Below are 8,351 nucleotides of genomic sequence, written 5' to 3'. Positions count from 1 at the left end.
TGATGAGAGAGAATCATTGATTGGATGCCTCCTGCATACCCCACACTGGGGATTGAGCCCGCAACCCAGGCATGTGCCCTGACCGGCAATTGAACCATGACCTCCTGGTTCACAGGTTAAACCTCAACCACTGAGCCACACCAGCTGGGCAAAAACCCATTTTTTAAAATAGCATTTCATTTAAAAAAGATAGCCAAATAACCATTAAACGTGTAAAAAAAATGTTCAACATCATTAGTCATCAAAATGCAAATCAAAATAACAATGAGATACCTATTAGAATAGCTGCAGCCTGGCCAATCAATGTTGCTCAGTGGTTGAGCTTCGACCCAGGAACCAAGAGGTCATTGGTTTGATTCCCGGTCAGGGCACAAAGAGATGATTGATTCTTTTGAAGATAATTAAGTACCTATGGCCTTCAAAAGACATGTGCAAGATCATTAATAGCAGCTTTGTAATAGCCACAAACAGAAACGCGTCAAATGTTCATCAATGGTAGAATAAATAAATAAATTGTGGTATATTCATACAATGGAATATAAGCAATAGTAATAAAAAACAACCTTCTGCCACGCACAAAAACATGGTTGGGGAAATATGTGGCAGTTTTTAATCCAAGCAGCTAGAGGTCTGGGAACAGGCTGTGGGGCCTGCTCCCTTCCTCCCCCTCCCCCCCCCCGCTCCACAGGATACTGAAACAGTAATTAATTTGAGTTTGCTCTTAGGGAAAATATAGAGGATAGATTTGAATCTATTAATGAATAAGTCTTGTATTTTATTTGAAATATCTCTTAAAATGTGAATGTATTGCTAATCTGAGGAATATTAATTACTTACATGCCACCTAAAAATTAAGGTTTCTAAGGGTTAAGAATTCAAAAATTATGAAAAGAAATTATGGTTTTGGTATAATACAGAAAGCATGAGGAATGAAAATGCATTTTGAAGGAGAAAGAAAATGGTTTCTAAAGCTGGTTATTTCTTAAAGTTGTAAGATTTCTAAAGAAAGATTTGTGAAAGTGATAAAATGCTTGTAAAGAAAAATGTTGAAAAGAAGTTGAATAAATGACACAGGCCAGTAAGCCAGAATAAGTAGAATAGAAAAATTGAAATAAACAGCAATTTAGAGCTATCTAGTAAATCCTATCGTCCCTAAACCAAGGACACTTAAGAGTTAATGATTTGCATTTTTCCAGAGAGTAAATAGCTTATATCAATGTACTCATGGAGAATGATAGCAAAAATCCAATTAGTACCATTTGCTGATCGAAACCAAGGACAAATGAAGTTAGAAAATAAACCTTATTTTGGTTAGTCCTTTTCTGAAGCAAAAGTTCTATAAATTATTATATGTTATATTAATCAGGTATTAAAAAAAGTAATCTTAGTTGTGGAAACTGAAGTTTTTTCTAGCTTATGTTTGTGTTTAATACCCTCTTGTCACTTTGAATACTATATAATCTGTTGGTAGAATGTGTTTGACAACCTTCCTATGGTATAAATTTTAAGAAAAGTTTTTGTTTTGTTTTTTACCTAGAGTTGGCTGTAGATGATTCCAATAGGCCCTGGAATGCCTCAAGATCCTCCTACAATGGAGACTAGGGACCAGTTTCTTAAAAACTATGTACTGGGTATCTCTTCTACTTTAATCTCTCTCAGGTTAGAAGGCCTCCTGACCCAAGGCCCTCAAGTTTCTGGTTCATCGCCATCGACAGGAAGACTACATTTGTTCTAATCAAGACTTGGAAGGGAAGCAAATTGGAACCCTACTGGGAAGGACCCTACCTGTCTTGCTTACCACAGAGACTGCTGTTTGGACTGCAAAGCAAGGTTGGACCTATCACACATGGATTAAGGGAAGACACACCTCAACTTGAACAGCCATATCAGGACATGTCCTCTTGAAATTGATGCTAAAAACTGTAAGCTGTCTTAATAACCATCATGTACTGAATTCTATTTGCTTTAGGGATCTGGCAAATTGCAGGGGCTTACAATGTGGGCTGGAGAAAGGTGTACAATCTGGATCATGCTTACCCAGTTAAGTTATTGATTATAGATAACATGAATGACTTGGATATTTCAGCCTTTAGGTCAAAAGATTGGCTAGGACTAGATTTAGGAGTATATGTCACAGAACAAGATCCCCTAGGCCAGTGGTCAGCAAACTCATTAGTCAACAGAGCCAAATATCAACAGTACAACGATTGAAATTTCTTTTGAGAGCCAAATTTTTTAAACTTAAACTATATAGGTAGGTATACTGTTATTAACTTAATTAGGGTACTCCTAAGGCTTAGGAAGAGCCACACTCAAGGGGCCAAAGAGCCGCATGTGGCTCGAGAGCCACAGTTTGCCAACCACGGTCAGCTAAAGGATATTCTGACTCTCCAAAGGAGCTAAAGTATGTAGTGCTTCATGAACTTATTTGACAAGGGACCTCTTTTCTCCTGGGAAAAAGGTTAGGGGAAAGTTCTCCTAAACAAGTTAAGCCATTACCAAGCTGAATTTTTAGTGTACTTTCTTTTCCATTGAAATATCACCATGCAAGCAAGGATGCACCTAAGGGAGAAAACTTTCTTTGTCCCTAATTCTTCCCATCCTCTGCTCCCCTGCTCACATGTACACTCTGTACAGAATGATGGCAAACTAGGGAGGACTAGTCAGACCCTTACTGACTGGGTGGCATGATGATAGTGATGGTGATGATGATGGTGATAACTAACACTTATCAAATACTCCCTCTATGCCACTAAGCACTGTTCTAAGCAATTGCTGTGTATCATTTTATTTAATATTATGGTCTACTTTAAAGAATACCCTGCGCCAAAACCAGTTTGGCTCAGTGGATAGAGCGTCGGCCTGTGGACTGAAAGGTCCCAGGTTCGATTCCGGTCAAGGGCATGTACCTGGGTTGCGGGCACATCCCCAGTGGGAGATGTGCAGGAGGCAGCTGATCGATGTTTCTCTCTCATCGATGTTTCTAACTCTCTATCTCTCTCCCTTCCTCGCTGTAAAAAATCAATAAAATATATTTAAAAAAAAAAGAATACCCTGCAACTTATATACTTATATGCATAGCCCATGGACATGGGTAATATGGTAGTGAAGACCTGGGGAGGGTGCAAGGAGGGGGAAAGGAAGGGGGGAAATGGGAGATATCTGTAATACTATCAACAATAAAAATATATTTAAAAAAATACAGAATACCCTGCAAAAATATATATACCTTGCATTTGTAATGCAAGGAACCTTAATTTATAATGGATAAATCTCAATGGACACAGCTGATGGTAAATTCAGCATTTTTTGTTACTGGGTAACAGCATTTCCAGGGGCACATCTCTACCAAAGAGAGTACAGAATCCCTTTTCTCTACATAAAACAAACAAACCAAAGGGGAGAACCTTTCTAAACCCCAGCAAACTACTGACAGCTTAACTGTAAACCTATTGGGAGAGAAATGAAACACTTTTTTCATTCAAATATACATCAATGAATGACTGATGATACTGCTGTTCCAGGAAACTAAGATTTGTTCTGGAAGCTGGGAACTGATTACTTGAGTGAGCTCTAAAGCAAATGCTGGGGAAAATATGCTCTCAGCCTCTGAAGTTATGCTCAGGTCATAAAATATTTCTGTAAACACATGTAGAGGATGTTCAACTAATGGAATATTGAACACACAAAAGAGAACTCACTCGGTTTTTTATCTTCTCTATTAAAAAGTAATTTTAAAAAACAATACGATGGCTGTCACTCTCAGAACAAAAACCTTTGGAACCCAAATTTCTTCATGTCTCTCTAACCTGTGGGCACTATAGAGATCCTATTAAAAATGTACTAGTTTTTTCATTCAGTGCGCCCCAAACCCCATCTTTTTCAATTAAGGGTCCTTGAGGGTGTTTCTAGGTATTCCTGGGGAATGGACATCACCTGTAAGTACAAATGACCCCCTAACCAGTTGTCTAATCATCTACCATGTGGTTTCTGTCATTTCTTCTGCTTCCATTTCTGTTGGGGAACACAGGAGACTTGGTTGGAAAGTTTGTAAGTAGGGCATTCTGAGAAAAGGGAAGTTCGTGGAAGGCCGCCCACCCTGTTTATTGGAATTCCGACTTAGGGGAGTGCCAAAGGCGGTGCCCCTAATTATTCTTTGATCTTTCCAAACAAGTCTGTACACATGCAGACCCCCGGGTGTTTTACTAGAATCCTTATGCTTAATCTTTGGGTGTCCTTACTTAAAGGACACTACAAACACATGTGTCCTCCCAATATTACTTACCCTACTGATTGTATCTAAAAGATAAATTTTATTTCAAACTGCTGCTACAATAAAAGCCTAACAAGGCAGGCAATTGAGGCTGTCTGGTTCCTTTAGCCAGGTAGTCCCTTAGCCCTCTCTTTTACAGCAAACGTTGTGTCGGAGTAATCCGTTCATCCATTGCTCAGGGTCTGCTAGTCAGCCCCAACACACTTCCCCTGTCCCTTCCCTTCACTGAGCATTATGGCATCAGACAGGCACCACTCTCCTCTGTAAGGCCTGTCCTGCCATCTCTCACCAGGCTCCTCGATGTGATCTACACATGTCAGATCTGCATGCTGCTCAGCTAACAAATGGGGAAGAAGGTTGGTTGTGCCCTATTATCTGTTTTAGTGAAAGGAGGAAGCCTGGGTAGTATAGGTGAAATAAAGCCTCATCATTTATATTGGGAGAATGCAGATATCAATTTCATCATAAGCTACTGAAGGGGAGCATGAACTTGCCACCTCCAAATTTGCCTCTTTGGCATAAGAATTATTTTAGGCTGATCATTTTTAAGAAATAGCACACACAGGAGAAGCTCTGAAAATCGAGCTAAAGTTACCCTTTTGTGAGGCAAATCTACATTAGTAAGGGAAATCTCCATTTGTAATGGTGTCTCCCTCTCTGTACCAGGAAAAGATGACCAAATATCTAGAAACTCTTATCAACAGAGAAGTCAATGACTTAAATCTGCATAACCTTACCTCTGTTTATTGTGCTTTTTCTGGTAACTTCTCCTAATTGGCTCTTCCTTCTACACTCCAAAAAACTTATTTTGTCTTTAGCTAGAAATATTATAACCGGACAACCAAGGGGTCTGGGCTGCCTGTCACTACTTGAGTCAGTTAAGCAGAGACGGGGTTGAATCATATATGAGCATTTATTCCAATAATGCTAGCAGTATGGGAGAGCAGCAGGTCATCCACAAAAGTCTGCTCTGCACCCCACCACAAGAAGTTGGGTAGAAGTACAAGATTACATGGGAAAGTAGGAATTACAGGCATGGGAAAGTGATCATGGGATAATCATTACAGGTTACAAGTCATGCGGGCTGGGGGGAATCACAGAGAGTGGGTGCCTCCGGGCCCAGATTACAGGTAATAGGTGCCTTTAGGACTAAGTGTCATGAGGTTTTAAATCTTTCCATAATGATAGGCAGTTCTTGGAAGGAGGATGGGCTGCATTCCAATGTTAGCTCCCACATCCCAGGGCTTATATCTTCCAGTGCGGTTAGAACCCTGGCATTGCTTCCCAGTCTCCACAATTTCCACCAATCCACCCACCACACTGTGACAAGAGTGATCTTTTAAAATGCAAATATGATCACGTGACTCCCCTGGTTAAAGTACTTGGCTCTTCTGGCCCTCTCTCCCCTTTTCAGAAAAAATAAAAATTTAATAAGCAGTTTCCCAAATGTAATCCCATCTCCCTTCCCTACCCAACAGCAGTTTACCCTACTGAAGGGGTTTTGAACAGGCTTCCCTAAAATATGCTACTTAGGCATATGGATTATTTTTAACTGAAGAATTGAGATCCTGTGGGTTTAGGAGAGACTTCTGCCCCTCCCTTAACTACCTAGAAGAGTCTAAATTGGGGGCCTTGCCTTTAATAGGGGTTATTACCAGAGATAACTTGTTATGACCTATCTATAGGGCAGAGCAAACTTCTAATCACTAAGCATCTGCTCTTCTTATATTCCTGCGAATTTCCTTCCTCTCCTCAGAAGCTCCAGGCACCTCATTCCTTGGTTCAGGATGCTGTATATACCACATTTTCCCTTTCTGTCTCAGAACCTCTCATATATGGGGGGGGGGGTCCTCTGACTCAGGTATGTGGAGTTCCCATATATACATATGTAATTATTAATTTTTTTTCTCTTGTTAATCTGTCTCATGTCAACTTCATTATTAGATCAGCCAGAAGAGCCTAGAAGGGTGGAAGAAATTTCTTTCTCCCCCACAGTACAGTGATTCAAAATCACAAAACCACATGCAGTTGTCCATATACACCTCCTACTTTTGTAGATGCTATTTCCTTTTCCTGGAATGTCCTTCTACCCCATCCTCAACTGGCAAATTCCTTCTTGTTCTTTAAAATCTAGCTCAAGTGCTATCTCCTCTTAGAAAAGGTGTCAGGCCTTGTCCGGCCTCCCTGGGAAGAGTTTATTACTTTCTCCTATGTGCTACCACTCACTGAACTTTGACTATACATATATTGTGGCACTTATATAAACTAGTTTATTGAATGAGGTAGACACAGTAGGGTGTAAGCAGAAAGCAATATAATTCTTTCACACTACTGCTTCACACCACAAGCTCTGTGGAATCATTTTTCCCCATCCCTGCATGAAATTTCAGACAGAGCTCATACCTTTTTCAGTCGCTCTCAGATATTAAAAAATAGTTTTGTTTTTTAGGCATTAAAAATTTCAGTCCAATCTAATATATCACAGATTCAATCTGCCATCCATTTCCAAGCTTCTCCCCTCCCCCAGCTCAGATCTAATTCAGCCAGGAAATTCATGGTGGGGGAAGGGTAAGGGGTGCGGTTGGCTTCCCTCCTCATTCATTTTCTCTTCTAACTCACCTCCCACACTCACTATACTGCCTCAAACCCTGCCTGCGTTGAAACACAGGGAAGAGCTAGAAGGAAGGGCCCAAACAAGTTTTCCTTTACTGTTTCAATTTTAACCTGGCATTGAAGAGTGTTGCAAATGTCCAAAGCTGATACTTTCACTAAAAGGTTAGCTCCCCTGTCACTGGAAATCTCTCAACTGCAGTTTCCTTAACCTAGGCAACACCTCCTCTAGTTGGCCTCTTAAACTCCTCTGTTGCTGGTTTCTATAAGCCTATTCCTCTGTTGGGGTCACTTCATACATCTGAGCGATCTTCTTAGGGGTGATCCCTTAAGATGACTCAACTCTAGAGTCCTATATCTGGCCTTTGGGAAACAGACAGCTTTGTTCACATGTTGATGAAAGTACGGATCCCTGAAAATGCAGCCCTCTTTCCTCTGTTGTCACAAGCTGCTTTAGTCATAGCCTCTCACCTTAAAACTTTGTTTGCAGATGTAGGTCAGTTGCCAGTCCCTGTAAATGTCAATCCTTTGGGAATAATGTCAAACCCTTGGAATGATTCTCTTATAGCCCCATTCCATTTAAGTGAGTGGTAAATACCTCCTCAGTTCTCCCATGAGAAGAAGAATCTCCAAGGCATTCTCACAACTCTCTTCAAAAGCATCCTCTCTACCACTTTCCTCTCAATCAATCCCTTAGCTTCTCTTTATATACCTTTGGGGTAAGTAATAGGCTATGGGGCCACAGATCATGTTTTAAAAGTCATACTTTAGCAAATTCTATAAATATGGTGTGCCACTTCTCTTTAGAATATGTGATCCCTTCATTTTCAGCTTTGGATTCTCACCCAAAACTGAAACAGGAAAATCCCTTTTTAATATTTGTTGCATAAGACTGCAGTCAGTACTACCACACTATTAGCTTCTTGACACCAGGAAATAAGGTTCACTCATTTTTATTCTTCTAGCACCTAGCATGGTAGGTGCTCAAAATTATTTGTTGATACCAGTTCAAGATGTTGGACTAGGTACAAGCATTGCACACAATCCCTCCTAGAGTCCATTAAAATAAAAGTACATCACAACATAAAGGAATAAATCTCTAAGAAGAAAAAGAATGAGATGAAGGTGAGGGATTGCCAGCAATAAAGATTGCAACACATTTCTGAGAGAAAAGTGGATGTGAGCAAGTTGGCAGGTGAAACAGATGGATGAAACCATAGTTTAGAATATGTTATGAAGAAGCAACACAAGAGATGGAAGCCAGCCTGTCTGGCAGAACCCTGGAGATACTCTGGGCTCTGAGTCAGCAAGTACAGACGGAGTAGGAGTGAGAAATGAGAATTTAAACTAAGGAATTAATTGACAATTTGTAAAACAGAACAGCTACATTAGTCTCCATCACCACATTCTACCCCAAATCCTTTGTCCAGAGTACCAGTTAATGGCATTTGCCAACAAGCAAAATAAG

This window comes from Myotis brandtii, unplaced genomic scaffold, assembly GCF_000412655.1.
Source record: "Myotis brandtii unplaced genomic scaffold, ASM41265v1 scaffold39, whole genome shotgun sequence".
NCBI lineage: Eukaryota > Metazoa > Chordata > Mammalia > Chiroptera > Vespertilionidae > Myotis > Myotis brandtii.
Note: the sequence above shows the minus strand (reverse complement) of the source record.